Below are 15,052 nucleotides of genomic sequence, written 5' to 3' on the forward strand. Positions count from 1 at the left end.
TTAATATCGTATCTTACGATAGTTTAAAATCAGTATGGAAGCATCTATGTCACATGAGAAAGGTAGCATGAAAAAAGGGCTGGCAGGGGTAGTGACAAGAAAGCAAGAAATGAAGACAGAGGGAAGCGGTCTCACCTGCCTGACACGCGTCGCGCTTCCAGATATTTGCGTAATTCGCACGGTGCATTCTCGGCTGTCCCCTTCCGTCCCGACTTGTCCCGACTTTGCTCGACTGCCGCTCGCTGCCGCTCGGGTCGTGGTCCATATGACAGCACAAGTACGAGAAGCATCTGCGAGATGGGCGCGGGCCGAACCGACGTGTCCGAGGCGCCGTGTGCGGCCGTTCGGAGCTACCAGAGCCGCTCTGTGCTGCGCCGTGCCGTGGAAAGGTGCGAAAACATGCACACAAGACACAGGCTGTTCGGCAAAGTATCCATCTCTTGTAGCGACGAAAGGTAAATTTTTGTTTACAAATTTGCCGTTGTGCACTGCTACAAAATTGGAATTTAGCGCTCCTACAAAACAGTAGGCTCTGACGCATTTTAAGAGCACATCTGTCGATTCGCAGTGTTTCGTTATTTTCAACGAGTTCCTAGCACTCTTCCTCCGCGCATTCTTGTTCAAACTGAGTTCATTGCTGTAATTTCACATCTTACGTTTAATACAGTGGTTTAAAATGCTTGTGGAAGCATCTTTGTCGCACCTGAGAGTTTGTATGAAAAGAGGACTGGCAGGTGTAGTGACATAAAATTTAAAAGAAGAGAGGGAGCCAACAGCACCCGGTGTTCCCAGGCGGTCACCCATCCAAGTACTAACCGGGCCCGATGTTGCTTAACTTCGGTGATCGGACGAGAACCGGTGTATTCAACATGGTATGGCCGTTGGCGTCCTTATACAGTAGCCGCACGGCAGAAGAAGGCTTCGCCTCTCCTCCCAACACACGCAATCGCCGTTTTCGGTGGCACATTTGACGCAAAGCACGTCCTTCCACCTCGAAGGCGACGCGCAGTGCGGCGCGCCGCCACGTGGGTCAGACGCACAACACAGCTGCTCGTTGCACCGCCTGTCATTCGTTTGTTCGACAAAGTATCCATCTCTTGTAGCGACGAAAGGTAAATTTTTGTTTACAAATTTGCCGTTGTGCACTGCTACAAAACAATATGCCCTGACGTATTTCACAACATTTCTGTCACTTCACACTGTTTTGTTATTTCCAGAGACTCTTTGGAAGTCTTCCTTGGCGCACTCTTTTCAAATTGAGCTCCTTAATATCGTATCTTACGATAGTTTAAAATCAGTATGGAAGCATCTATGTCACATGAGAAAGGTAGCATGAAAAAAGGGCTGGCAGGGGTAGTGACAAGAAAGCAAGAAATGAAGACAGAGGGAAGCGGTCTCACCTGCCTGACACGCGTCGCGCTTCCAGATATTTGCGTAATTCGCACGGTGCATTCTCGGCTGTCCCCTTCCGTCCCGACTTGTCCCGACTTTGCTCGACTGCCGCTCGCTGCCGCTCGGGTCGTGGTCCATATGACAGCACAAGTACGAGAAGCATCTGCGAGATGGGCGCGGGCCGAACCGACGTGTCCGAGGCGCCGTGTGCGGCCGTTCGGAGCTACCAGAGCCGCTCTGTGCTGCGCCGTGCCGTGGAAAGGTGCGAAAACATGCACACAAGACACAGACTGTTCGGCAAAGTATCCATCTCTTGTAGCGACGAAAGGTAAATTTTTGTTTACAAATTTGCCGTTGTGCACTGCTACAAAATTGGAATTTAGCGCTCCTACAAAACAGTAGGCTCTGACGCATTTTAAGAGCACATCTGTCGATTCGCAGTGTTTCGTTATTTTCAACGAGTTCCTAGCACTCTTCCTCCGCGCATTCTTGTTCAAACTGAGTTCATTGCTGTAATTTCACATCTTACGTTTAATACAGTGGTTTAAAATGCTTGTGGAAGCATCTTTGTCGCACCTGAGAGTTTGTATGAAAAGAGGACTGGCAGGTGTAGTGACATAAAATTTAAAAGAAGAGAGGGAGCCAACAGCACCCGGTGTTCCCAGGCGGTCACCCATCCAAGTACTAACCGGGCCCGATGTTGCTTAACTTCGGTGATCGGACGAGAACCGGTGTATTCAACATGGTATGGCCGTTGGCGTCCTTATACAGTAGCCGCACGGCAGAAGAAGGCTTCGCCTCTCCTCCCAACACACGCAATCGCCGTTTTCGGTGGCACATTTGACGCAAAGCACGTCCTTCCACCTCGAAGGCGACGCGCAGTGCGGCGCGCCGCCACGTGGGTCAGACGCACAACACAGCTGCTCGTTGCACCGCCTGTCATTCGTTTGTTCGACAAAGTATCCATCTCTTGTAGCGACGAAAGGTAAATTTTTGTTTACAAATTTGCCGTTGTGCACTGCTACAAAACAATATGCCCTGACGTATTTCACAACATTTCTGTCACTTCACACTGTTTTGTTATTTCCAGAGACTCTTTGGAAGTCTTCCTTGGCGCACTCTTTTCAAATTGAGCTCCTTAATATCGTATCTTACGATAGTTTAAAATCAGTATGGAAGCATCTATGTCACATGAGAAAGGTAGCATGAAAAAAGGGCTGGCAGGGGTAGTGACAAGAAAGCAAGAAATGAAGACAGAGGGAAGCGGTCTCACCTGCCTGACACGCGTCGCGCTTCCAGATATTTGCGTAATTCGCACGGTGCATTCTCGGCTGTCCCCTTCCGTCCCGACTTGTCCCGACTTTGCTCGACTGCCGCTCGCTGCCGCTCGGGTCGTGGTCCATATGACAGCACAAGTACGAGAAGCATCTGCGAGATGGGCGCGGGCCGAACCGACGTGTCCGAGGCGCCGTGTGCGGCCGTTCGGAGCTACCAGAGCCGCTCTGTGCTGCGCCGTGCCGTGGAAAGGTGCGAAAACATGCACACAAGACACAGACTGTTCGGCAAAGTATCCATCTCTTGTAGCGACGAAAGGTAAATTTTTGTTTACAAATTTGCCGTTGTGCACTGCTACAAAATTGGAATTTAGCGCTCCTACAAAACAGTAGGCTCTGACGCATTTTAAGAGCACATCTGTCGATTCGCAGTGTTTCGTTATTTTCAACGAGTTCCTAGCATTTTTCCTCCGCGCATTCTTGTTCAAACTGAGTTCATTGCTGTAATTTCACATCTTACGTTTAATACAGTGGTTTAAAATGCTTGTGGAAGCATCTTTGTCGCACCTGAGAGTTTGTATGAAAAGAGGACTGGCAGGTGTAGTGACATAAAATTTAAAAGAAGAGAGGGAGCCAACAGCACCCGGTGTTCCCAGGCGGTCACCCATCCAAGTACTAACCGGGCCCGATGTTGCTTAACTTCGGTGATCGGACGAGAACCGGTGTATTCAACATGGTATGGCCGTTGGCGTCCTTATACAGTAGCCGCACGGCAGAAGAAGGCTTCGCCTCTCCTCCCAACACACGCAATCGCCGTTTTCGGTGGCACATTTGACGCAAAGCACGTCCTTCCACCTCGAAGGCGACGCGCAGTGCGGCGCGCCGCCACGTGGGTCAGACGCACAACACAGCTGCTCGTTGCACCGCCTGTCATTCGTTTGTTCGACAAAGTATCCATCTCTTGTAGCGACGAAAGGTAAATTTTTGTTTACAAATTTGCCGTTGTGCACTGCTACAAAACAATATGCCCTGACGTATTTCACAACATTTCTGTCACTTCACACTGTTTTGTTATTTCCAGAGACTCTTTGGAAGTCTTCCTTGGCGCACTCTTTTCAAATTGAGCTCCTTAATATCGTATCTTACGATAGTTTAAAATCAGTATGGAAGCATCTATGTCACATGAGAAAGGTAGCATGAAAAAAGGGCTGGCAGGGGTAGTGACAAGAAAGCAAGAAATGAAGACAGAGGGAAGCGGTCTCACCTGCCTGACACGCGTCGCGCTTCCAGATATTTGCGTAATTCGCACGGTGCATTCTCGGCTGTCCCCTTCCGTCCCGACTTGTCCCGACTTTGCTCGACTGCCGCTCGCTGCCGCTCGGGTCGTGGTCCATATGACAGCACAAGTACGAGAAGCATCTGCGAGATGGGCGCGGGCCGAACCGACGTGTCCGAGGCGCCGTGTGCGGCCGTTCGGAGCTACCAGAGCCGCTCTGTGCTGCGCCGTGCCGTGGAAAGGTGCGAAAACATGCACACAAGACACAGGCTGTTCGGCAAAGTATCCATCTCTTGTAGCGACGAAAGGTAAATTTTTGTTTACAAATTTGCCGTTGTGCACTGCTACAAAATTGGAATTTAGCGCTCCTACAAAACAGTAGGCTCTGACGCATTTTAAGAGAACATCTGTCGATTCGCAGTGTTTCGTTATTTTCAACGAGTTCCTAGCACTCTTCCTCCGCGCATTCTTGTTCAAACTGAGTTCATTGCTGTAATTTCACATCTTACGTTTAATACAGTGGTTTAAAATGCTTGTGGAAGCATCTTTGTCGCACCTGAGAGTTTGTATGAAAAGAGGACTGGCAGGTGTAGTGACATAAAATTTAAAAGAAGAGAGGGAGCCAACAGCACCCGGTGTTCCCAGGCGGTCACCCATCCAAGTACTAACCGGGCCCGATGTTGCTTAACTTCGGTGATCGGACGAGAACCGGTGTATTCAACATGGTATGGCCGTTGGCGTCCTTATACAGTAGCCGCACGGCAGAAGAAGGCTTCGCCTCTCCTCCCAACACACGCAATCGCCGTTTTCGGTGGCACATTTGACGCAAAGCACGTCCTTCCACCTCGAAGGCGACGCGCAGTGCGGCGCGCCGCCACGTGGGTCAGACGCACAACACAGCTGCTCGTTGCACCGCCTGTCATTCGTTTGTTCGACAAAGTATCCATCTCTTGTAGCGACGAAAGGTAAATTTTTGTTTACAAATTTGCCGTTGTGCACTGCTACAAAACAATATGCCCTGACGTATTTCACAACATTTCTGTCACTTCACACTGTTTTGTTATTTCCAGAGACTCTTTGGAAGTCTTCCTTGGCGCACTCTTTTCAAATTGAGCTCCTTAATATCGTATCTTACGATAGTTTAAAATCAGTATGGAAGCATCTATGTCACATGAGAAAGGTAGCATGAAAAAAGGGCTGGCAGGGGTAGTGACAAGAAAGCAAGAAATGAAGACAGAGGGAAGCGGTCTCACCTGCCTGACACGCGTCGCGCTTCCAGATATTTGCGTAATTCGCACGGTGCATTCTCGGCTGTCCCCTTCCGTCCCGACTTGTCCCGACTTTGCTCGACTGCCGCTCGCTGCCGCTCGGGTCGTGGTCCATATGACAGCACAAGTACGAGAAGCATCTGCGAGATGGGCGCGGGCCGAACCGACGTGTCCGAGGCGCCGTGTGCGGCCGTTCGGAGCTACCAGAGCCGCTCTGTGCTGCGCCGTGCCGTGGAAAGGTGCGAAAACATGCACACAAGACACAGGCTGTTCGGCAAAGTATCCATCTCTTGTAGCGACGAAAGGTAAATTTTTGTTTACAAATTTGCCGTTGTGCACTGCTACAAAATTGGAATTTAGCGCTCCTACAAAACAGTAGGCTCTGACGCATTTTAAGAGCACATCTGTCGATTCGCAGTGTTTCGTTATTTTCAACGAGTTCCTAGCACTCTTCCTCCGCGCATTCTTGTTCAAACTGAGTTCATTGCTGTAATTTCACATCTTACGTTTAATACAGTGGTTTAAAATGCTTGTGGAAGCATCTTTGTCGCACCTGAGAGTTTGTATGAAAAGAGGACTGGCAGGTGTAGTGACATAAAATTTAAAAGAAGAGAGGGAGCCAACAGCACCCGGTGTTCCCAGGCGGTCACCCATCCAAGTACTAACCGGGCCCGATGTTGCTTAACTTCGGTGATCGGACGAGAACCGGTGTATTCAACATGGTATGGCCGTTGGCGTCCTTATACAGTAGCCGCACGGCAGAAGAAGGCTTCGCCTCTCCTCCCAACACACGCAATCGCCGTTTTCGGTGGCACATTTGACGCAAAGCACGTCCTTCCACCTCGAAGGCGACGCGCAGTGCGGCGCGCCGCCACGTGGGTCAGACGCACAACACAGCTGCTCGTTGCACCGCCTGTCATTCGTTTGTTCGACAAAGTATCCATCTCTTGTAGCGACGAAAGGTAAATTTTTGTTTACAAATTTGCCGTTGTGCACTGCTACAAAACAATATGCCCTGACGTATTTCACAACATTTCTGTCACTTCACACTGTTTTGTTATTTCCAGAGACTCTTTGGAAGTCTTCCTTGGCGCACTCTTTTCAAATTGAGCTCCTTAATATCGTATCTTACGATAGTTTAAAATCAGTATGGAAGCATCTATGTCACATGAGAAAGGTAGCATGAAAAAAGGGCTGGCAGGGGTAGTGACAAGAAAGCAAGAAATGAAGACAGAGGGAAGCGGTCTCACCTGCCTGACACGCGTCGCGCTTCCAGATATTTGCGTAATTCGCACGGTGCATTCTCGGCTGTCCCCTTCCGTCCCGACTTGTCCCGACTTGTCCCGACTGCCGCTCGCTGCCGCTCGGGTCGTGGTCCATATGACAGCACAAGTACGAGAAGCATCTGCGAGATGGGCGCGGGCCGAACCGACGTGTCCGAGGCGCCGTGTGCGGCCGTTCGGAGCTACCAGAGCCGCTCTGTGCTGCGCCGTGCCGTGGAAAGGTGCGAAAACATGCACACAAGACACAGGCTGTTCGGCAAAGTATCCATCTCTTGTAGCGACGAAAGGTAAATTTTTGTTTACAAATTTGCCGTTGTGCACTGCTACAAAATTGGAATTTAGCGCTCCTACAAAACAGTAGGCTCTGACGCATTTTAAGAGCACATCTGTCGATTCGCAGTGTTTCGTTATTTTCAACGAGTTCCTAGCACTCTTCCTCCGCGCATTCTTGTTCAAACTGAGTTCATTGCTGTAATTTCACATCTTACGTTTAATACAGTGGTTTAAAATGCTTGTGGAAGCATCTTTGTCGCACCTGAGAGTTTGTATGAAAAGAGGACTGGCAGGTGTAGTGACATAAAATTTAAAAGAAGAGAGGGAGCCAACAGCACCCGGTGTTCCCAGGCGGTCACCCATCCAAGTACTAACCGGGCCCGATGTTGCTTAACTTCGGTGATCGGACGAGAACCGGTGTATTCAACATGGTATGGCCGTTGGCGTCCTTATACAGTAGCCGCACGGCAGAAGAAGGCTTCGCCTCTCCTCCCAACACACGCAATCGCCGTTTTCGGTGGCACATTTGACGCAAAGCACGTCCTTCCACCTCGAAGGCGACGCGCAGTGCGGCGCGCCGCCACGTGGGTCAGACGCACAACACAGCTGCTCGTTGCACCGCCTGTCATTCGTTTGTTCGACAAAGTATCCATCTCTTGTAGCGACGAAAGGTAAATTTTTGTTTACAAATTTGCCGTTGTGCACTGCTACAAAACAATATGCCCTGACGTATTTCACAACATTTCTGTCACTTCACACTGTTTTGTTATTTCCAGAGACTCTTTGGAAGTCTTCCTTGGCGCACTCTTTTCAAATTGAGCTCCTTAATATCGTATCTTACGATAGTTTAAAATCAGTATGGAAGCATCTATGTCACATGAGAAAGGTAGCATGAAAAAAGGGCTGGCAGGGGTAGTGACAAGAAAGCAAGAAATGAAGACAGAGGGAAGCGGTCTCACCTGCCTGACACGCGTCGCGCTTCCAGATATTTGCGTAATTCGCACGGTGCATTCTCGGCTGTCCCCTTCCGTCCCGACTTGTCCCGACTTTGCTCGACTGCCGCTCGCTGCCGCTCGGGTCGTGGTCCATATGACAGCACAAGTACGAGAAGCATCTGCGAGATGGGCGCGGGCCGAACCGACGTGTCCGAGGCGCCGTGTGCGGCCGTTCGGAGCTACCAGAGCCGCTCTGTGCTGCGCCGTGCCGTGGAAAGGTGCGAAAACATGCACACAAGACACAGGCTGTTCGGCAAAGTATCCATCTCTTGTAGCGACGAAAGGTAAATTTTTGTTTACAAATTTGCCGTTGTGCACTGCTACAAAATTGGAATTTAGCGCTCCTACAAAACAGTAGGCTCTGACGCATTTTAAGAGCACATCTGTCGATTCGCAGTGTTTCGTTATTTTCAACGAGTTCCTAGCACTCTTCCTCCGCGCATTCTTGTTCAAACTGAGTTCATTGCTGTAATTTCACATCTTACGTTTAATACAGTGGTTTAAAATGCTTGTGGAAGCATCTTTGTCGCACCTGAGAGTTTGTATGAAAAGAGGACTGGCAGGTGTAGTGACATAAAATTTAAAAGAAGAGAGGGAGCCAACAGCACCCGGTGTTCCCAGGCGGTCACCCATCCAAGTACTAACCGGGCCCGATGTTGCTTAACTTCGGTGATCGGACGAGAACCGGTGTATTCAACATGGTATGGCCGTTGGCGTCCTTATACAGTAGCCGCACGGCAGAAGAAGGCTTCGCCTCTCCTCCCAACACACGCAATCGCCGTTTTCGGTGGCACATTTGACGCAAAGCACGTCCTTCCACCTCGAAGGCGACGCGCAGTGCGGCGCGCCGCCACGTGGGTCAGACGCACAACACAGCTGCTCGTTGCACCGCCTGTCATTCGTTTGTTCGACAAAGTATCCATCTCTTGTAGCGACGAAAGGTAAATTTTTGTTTACAAATTTGCCGTTGTGCACTGCTACAAAACAATATGCCCTGACGTATTTCACAACATTTCTGTCACTTCACACTGTTTTGATATTTCCAGAGACTCTTTGGAAGTCTTCCTTGGCGCACTCTTTTCAAATTGAGCTCCTTAATATCGTATCTTACGATAGTTTAAAATCAGTATGGAAGCATCTATGTCACATGAGAAAGGTAGCATGAAAAAAGGGCTGGCAGGGGTAGTGACAAGAAAGCAAGAAATGAAGACAGAGGGAAGCGGTCTCACCTGCCTGACACGCGTCGCGCTTCCAGATATTTGCGTAATTCGCACGGTGCATTCTCGGCTGTCCCCTTCCGTCCCGACTTGTCCCGACTTGTCCCGACTGCCGCTCGCTGCCGCTCGGGTCGTGGTCCATATGACAGCACAAGTACGAGAAGCATCTGCGAGATGGGCGCGGGCCGAACCGACGTGTCCGAGGCGCCGTGTGCGGCCGTTCGGAGCTACCAGAGCCGCTCTGTGCTGCGCCGTGCCGTGGAAAGGTGCGAAAACATGCACACAAGACACAGGCTGTTCGGCAAAGTATCCATCTCTTGTAGCGACGAAAGGTAAATTTTTGTTTACAAATTTGCCGTTGTGCACTGCTACAAAATTGGAATTTAGCGCTCCTACAAAACAGTAGGCTCTGACGCATTTTAAGAGCACATCTGTCGATTCGCAGTGTTTCGTTATTTTCAACGAGTTCCTAGCACTCTTCCTCCGCGCATTCTTGTTCAAACTGAGTTCATTGCTGTAATTTCACATCTTACGTTTAATACAGTGGTTTAAAATGCTTGTGGAAGCATCTTTGTCGCACCTGAGAGTTTGTATGAAAAGAGGACTGGCAGGTGTAGTGACATAAAATTTAAAAGAAGAGAGGGAGCCAACAGCACCCGGTGTTCCCAGGCGGTCACCCATCCAAGTACTAACCGGGCCCGATGTTGCTTAACTTCGGTGATCGGACGAGAACCGGTGTATTCAACATGGTATGGCCGTTGGCGTCCTTATACAGTAGCCGCACGGCAGAAGAAGGCTTCGCCTCTCCTCCCAACACACGCAATCGCCGTTTTCGGTGGCACATTTGACGCAAAGCACGTCCTTCCACCTCGAAGGCGACGCGCAGTGCGGCGCGCCGCCACGTGGGTCAGACGCACAACACAGCTGCTCGTTGCACCGCCTGTCATTCGTTTGTTCGACAAAGTATCCATCTCTTGTAGCGACGAAAGGTAAATTTTTGTTTACAAATTTGCCGTTGTGCACTGCTACAAAACAATATGCCCTGACGTATTTCACAACATTTCTGTCACTTCACACTGTTTTGTTATTTCCAGAGACTCTTTGGAAGTCTTCCTTGGCGCACTCTTTTCAAATTGAGCTCCTTAATATCGTATCTTACGATAGTTTAAAATCAGTATGGAAGCATCTATGTCACATGAGAAAGGTAGCATGAAAAAAGGGCTGGCAGGGGTAGTGACAAGAAAGCAAGAAATGAAGACAGAGGGAAGCGGTCTCACCTGCCTGACACGCGTCGCGCTTCCAGATATTTGCGTAATTCGCACGGTGCATTCTCGGCTGTCCCCTTCCGTCCCGACTTGTCCCGACTTTGCTCGACTGCCGCTCGCTGCCGCTCGGGTCGTGGTCCATATGACAGCACAAGTACGAGAAGCATCTGCGAGATGGGCGCGGGCCGAACCGACGTGTCCGAGGCGCCGTGTGCGGCCGTTCGGAGCTACCAGAGCCGCTCTGTGCTGCGCCGTGCCGTGGAAAGGTGCGAAAACATGCACACAAGACACAGGCTGTTCGGCAAAGTATCCATCTCTTGTAGCGACGAAAGGTAAATTTTTGTTTACAAATTTGCCGTTGTGCACTGCTACAAAATTGGAATTTAGCGCTCCTACAAAACAGTAGGCTCTGACGCATTTTAAGAGCACATCTGTCGATTCGCAGTGTTTCGTTATTTTCAACGAGTTCCTAGCACTCTTCCTCCGCGCATTCTTGTTCAAACTGAGTTCATTGCTGTAATTTCACATCTTACGTTTAATACAGTGGTTTAAAATGCTTGTGGAAGCATCTTTGTCGCACCTGAGAGTTTGTATGAAAAGAGGACTGGCAGGTGTAGTGACATAAAATTTAAAAGAAGAGAGGGAGCCAACAGCACCCGGTGTTCCCAGGCGGTCACCCATCCAAGTACTAACCGGGCCCGATGTTGCTTAACTTCGGTGATCGGACGAGAACCGGTGTATTCAACATGGTATGGCCGTTGGCGTCCTTATACAGTAGCCGCACGGCAGAAGAAGGCTTCGCCTCTCCTCCCAACACACGCAATCGCCGTTTTCGGTGGCACATTTGACGCAAAGCACGTCCTTCCACCTCGAAGGCGACGCGCAGTGCGGCGCGCCGCCACGTGGGTCAGACGCACAACACAGCTGCTCGTTGCACCGCCTGTCATTCGTTTGTTCGACAAAGTATCCATCTCTTGTAGCGACGAAAGGTAAATTTTTGTTTACAAATTTGCCGTTGTGCACTGCTACAAAACAATATGCCCTGACGTATTTCACAACATTTCTGTCACTTCACACTGTTTTGTTATTTCCAGAGACTCTTTGGAAGTCTTCCTTGGCGCACTCTTTTCAAATTGAGCTCCTTAATATCGTATCTTACGATAGTTTAAAATCAGTATGGAAGCATCTATGTCACATGAGAAAGGTAGCATGAAAAAAGGGCTGGCAGGGGTAGTGACAAGAAAGCAAGAAATGAAGACAGAGGGAAGCGGTCTCACCTGCCTGACACGCGTCGCGCTTCCAGATATTTGCGTAATTCGCACGGTGCATTCTCGGCTGTCCCCTTCCGTCCCGACTTGTCCCGACTTTGCTCGACTGCCGCTCGCTGCCGCTCGGGTCGTGGTCCATATGACAGCACAAGTACGAGAAGCATCTGCGAGATGGGCGCGGGCCGAACCGACGTGTCCGAGGCGCCGTGTGCGGCCGTTCGGAGCTACCAGAGCCGCTCTGTGCTGCGCCGTGCCGTGGAAAGGTGCGAAAACATGCACACAAGACACAGGCTGTTCGGCAAAGTATCCATCTCTTGTAGCGACGAAAGGTAAATTTTTGTTTACAAATTTGCCGTTGTGCACTGCTACAAAATTGGAATTTAGCGCTCCTACAAAACAGTAGGCTCTGACGCATTTTAAGAGCACATCTGTCGATTCGCAGTGTTTCGTTATTTTCAACGAGTTCCTAGCACTCTTCCTCCGCGCATTCTTGTTCAAACTGAGTTCATTGCTGTAATTTCACATCTTACGTTTAATACAGTGGTTTAAAATGCTTGTGGAAGCATCTTTGTCGCACCTGAGAGTTTGTATGAAAAGAGGACTGGCAGGTGTAGTGACATAAAATTTAAAAGAAGAGAGGGAGCCAACAGCACCCAGTGTTCCCAGGCGGTCACCCATCCAAGTACTAACCGGGCCCGATGTTGCTTAACTTCGGTGATCGGACGAGAACCGGTGTATTCTACATGGTATGGCCGTTGGCGTCCTTATACAGTAGCCGCACGGCAGAAGAAGGCTTCGCCTCTCCTCCCAACACACGCAATCGCCGTTTTCGGTGGCACATTTGACGCAAAGCACGTCCTTCCACCTCGAAGGCGACGCGCAGTGCGGCGCGCCGCCACGTGGGTCAGACGCACAACACAGCTGCTCGTTGCACCGCCTGTCATTCGTTTGTTCGACAAAGTATCCATCTCTTGTAGCGACGAAAGGTAAATTTTTGTTTACAAATTTGCCGTTGTGCACTGCTACAAAACAATATGCCCTGACGTATTTCACAACATTTCTGTCACTTCACACTGTTTTGTTATTTCCAGAGACTCTTTGGAAGTCTTCCTTGGCGCACTCTTTTCAAATTGAGCTCCTTAATATCGTATCTTACGATAGTTTAAAATCAGTATGGAAGCATCTATGTCACATGAGAAAGGTAGCATGAAAAAAGGGCTGGCAGGGGTAGTGACAAGAAAGCAAGAAATGAAGACAGAGGGAAGCGGTCTCACCTGCCTGACACGCGTCGCGCTTCCAGATATTTGCGTAATTCGCACGGTGCATTCTCGGCTGTCCCCTTCCGTCCCGACTTGTCCCGACTTGTCCCGACTGCCGCTCGCTGCCGCTCGGGTCGTGGTCCATATGACAGCACAAGTACGAGAAGCATCTGCGAGATGGGCGCGGGCCGAACCGACGTGTCCGAGGCGCCGTGTGCGGCCGTTCGGAGCTACCAGAGCCGCTCTGTGCTGCGCCGTGCCGTGGAAAGGTGCGAAAACATGCACACAAGACACAGGCTGTTCGGCAAAGTATCCATCTCTTGTAGCGACGAAAGGTAAATTTTTGTTTACAAATTTGCCGTTGTGCACTGCTACAAAATTGGAATTTAGCGCTCCTACAAAACAGTAGGCTCTGACGCATTTTAAGAGCACATCTGTCGATTCGCAGTGTTTCGTTATTTTCAACGAGTTCCTAGCACTCTTCCTCCGCGCATTCTTGTTCAAACTGAGTTCATTGCTGTAATTTCACATCTTACGTTTAATACAGTGGTTTAAAATGCTTGTGGAAGCATCTTTGTCGCACCTGAGAGTTTGTATGAAAAGAGGACTGGCAGGTGTAGTGACATAAAATTTAAAAGAAGAGAGGGAGCCAACAGCACCCGGTGTTCCCAGGCGGTCACCCATCGAAGTACTAACCGGGCCCGATGTTGCTTAACTTCGGTGATCGGACGAGAACCGGTGTATTCAACATGGTACGGCCGTTGGCGTCCTTATACAGTAGCCGCACGGCAGAAGAAGGCTTCGCCTCTCCTCCCAACACACGCAATCGCCGTTTTCGGTGGCACATTTGACGCAAAGCACGTCCTTCCACCTCGAAGGCGACGCGCAGTGCGGCGCGCCGCCACGTGGGTCAGACGCACAACACAGCTGCTCGTTGCACCGCCTGTCATTCGTTTGTTCGACAAAGTATCCATCTCTTGTAGCGACGAAAGGTAAATTTTTGTTTACAAATTTGCCGTTGTGCACTGCTACAAAACAATATGCCCTGACGTATTTCACAACATTTCTGTCACTTCACACTGTTTTGTTATTTCCAGAGACTCTTTGGAAGTCTTCCTTGGCGCACTCTTTTCAAATTGAGCTCCTTAATATCGTATCTTACGATAGTTTAAAATCAGTATGGAAGCATCTATGTCACATGAGAAAGGTAGCATGAAAAAAGGGCTGGCAGGGGTAGTGACAAGAAAGCAAGAAATGAAGACAGAGGGAAGCGGTCTCACCTGCCTGACACGCGTCGCGCTTCCAGATATTTGCGTAATTCGCACGGTGCATTCTCGGCTGTCCCCTTCCGTCCCGACTTGTCCCGACTTTGCTCGACTGCCGCTCGCTGCCGCTCGGGTCGTGGTCCATATGACAGCACAAGTACGAGAAGCATCTGCGAGATGGGCGCGGGCCGAACCGACGTGTCCGAGGCGCCGTGTGCGGCCGTTCGGAGCTACCAGAGCCGCTCTGTGCTGCGCCGTGCCGTGGAAAGGTGCGAAAACATGCACACAAGACACAGGCTGTTCGGCAAAGTATCCATCTCTTGTAGCGACGAAAGGTAAATTTTTGTTTACAAATTTGCCGTTGTGCACTGCTACAAAATTGGAATTTAGCGCTCCTACAAAACAGTAGGCTCTGACGCATTTTAAGAGCACATCTGTCGATTCGCAGTGTTTCGTTATTTTCAACGAGTTCCTAGCACTCTTCCTCCGCGCATTCTTGTTCAAACTGAGTTCATTGCTGTAATTTCACATCTTACGTTTAATACAGTGGTTTAAAAAGCTTGTGGAAGCATCTTTGTCGCACCTGAGAGTTTGTATGAAAAGAGGACTGGCAGGTGTAGTGACATAAAATTTAAAAGGAGAGAGGGAGCCAACAGCACCCGGTGTTCCCAGGCGGTCACCCATCCAAGTACTAACCGGGCCCGATGTTGCTTAACTTCGGTGATCGGACGAGAACCGGTGTATTCAACATGGTATGGCCGTTGGCGTCCTTATACAGTAGCCGCACGGCAGAAGAAGGCTTCGCCTCTCCTCCCAACACACGCAATCGCCGTTTTCGGTGGCACATTTGACGCAAAGCACGTCCTTCCACCTCGAAGGCGACGCGCAGTGCGGCGCGCCGCCACGTGGGTCAGACGCACAACACAGCTGCTCGTTGCACCGCCTGTCATTCGTTTGTTCGACAAAGTATCCATCTCTTGTAGCGACGAAAGGTAAATTTTTGTTTACAAATTTGCC

At 49.9% G+C, this 15,052-nt stretch overlaps 12 non-coding genes across 12 annotated transcripts; all 12 read right to left on the reverse strand.

The window, feature by feature from the left end:
- Positions 1-767: 767 nt before the first annotated feature.
- LOC126273567 (5S ribosomal RNA) lies at positions 768-886 on the reverse strand. Its single transcript, XR_007549414.1, has one exon. It is a non-coding gene; the product is annotated as a 5S ribosomal RNA (ribosomal RNA).
- A 1,146-nt stretch (positions 887-2,032) lies between these two features.
- On the reverse strand, positions 2,033-2,151 carry LOC126273568 (5S ribosomal RNA). The gene has a single exon (XR_007549415.1). It is a non-coding gene; the product is annotated as a 5S ribosomal RNA (ribosomal RNA).
- A 1,146-nt stretch (positions 2,152-3,297) lies between these two features.
- On the reverse strand, positions 3,298-3,416 carry LOC126273569 (5S ribosomal RNA). The gene has a single exon (XR_007549416.1). It is a non-coding gene; the product is annotated as a 5S ribosomal RNA (ribosomal RNA).
- Positions 3,417-4,562: 1,146 nt separating this feature from the next.
- On the reverse strand, positions 4,563-4,681 carry LOC126273570 (5S ribosomal RNA). The gene has a single exon (XR_007549417.1). It is a non-coding gene; the product is annotated as a 5S ribosomal RNA (ribosomal RNA).
- Positions 4,682-5,827: 1,146 nt separating this feature from the next.
- Positions 5,828-5,946, reverse strand: LOC126273571 (5S ribosomal RNA). Its single transcript, XR_007549418.1, has one exon. It is a non-coding gene; the product is annotated as a 5S ribosomal RNA (ribosomal RNA).
- Positions 5,947-7,092: 1,146 nt separating this feature from the next.
- Positions 7,093-7,211, reverse strand: LOC126273572 (5S ribosomal RNA). The gene has a single exon (XR_007549419.1). It is a non-coding gene; the product is annotated as a 5S ribosomal RNA (ribosomal RNA).
- Positions 7,212-8,357: 1,146 nt separating this feature from the next.
- LOC126273573 (5S ribosomal RNA) lies at positions 8,358-8,476 on the reverse strand. The gene has a single exon (XR_007549420.1). It is a non-coding gene; the product is annotated as a 5S ribosomal RNA (ribosomal RNA).
- A 1,146-nt stretch (positions 8,477-9,622) lies between these two features.
- On the reverse strand, positions 9,623-9,741 carry LOC126273575 (5S ribosomal RNA). The gene has a single exon (XR_007549422.1). It is a non-coding gene; the product is annotated as a 5S ribosomal RNA (ribosomal RNA).
- Positions 9,742-10,887: 1,146 nt separating this feature from the next.
- On the reverse strand, positions 10,888-11,006 carry LOC126273576 (5S ribosomal RNA). The gene has a single exon (XR_007549423.1). It is a non-coding gene; the product is annotated as a 5S ribosomal RNA (ribosomal RNA).
- A 1,146-nt stretch (positions 11,007-12,152) lies between these two features.
- LOC126274203 (5S ribosomal RNA) lies at positions 12,153-12,271 on the reverse strand. Its single transcript, XR_007550030.1, has one exon. It is a non-coding gene; the product is annotated as a 5S ribosomal RNA (ribosomal RNA).
- A 1,146-nt stretch (positions 12,272-13,417) lies between these two features.
- LOC126274078 (5S ribosomal RNA) lies at positions 13,418-13,536 on the reverse strand. The gene has a single exon (XR_007549908.1). It is a non-coding gene; the product is annotated as a 5S ribosomal RNA (ribosomal RNA).
- Positions 13,537-14,682: 1,146 nt separating this feature from the next.
- On the reverse strand, positions 14,683-14,801 carry LOC126273577 (5S ribosomal RNA). Its single transcript, XR_007549424.1, has one exon. It is a non-coding gene; the product is annotated as a 5S ribosomal RNA (ribosomal RNA).
- Between the last annotated feature and the right edge of the window lie 251 nt (positions 14,802-15,052).

The sequence above is a fragment of the Schistocerca gregaria genome, chromosome 5 (genome assembly GCF_023897955.1).
Source record: "Schistocerca gregaria isolate iqSchGreg1 chromosome 5, iqSchGreg1.2, whole genome shotgun sequence".
Taxonomy (NCBI): domain Eukaryota; kingdom Metazoa; phylum Arthropoda; class Insecta; order Orthoptera; family Acrididae; genus Schistocerca; species Schistocerca gregaria.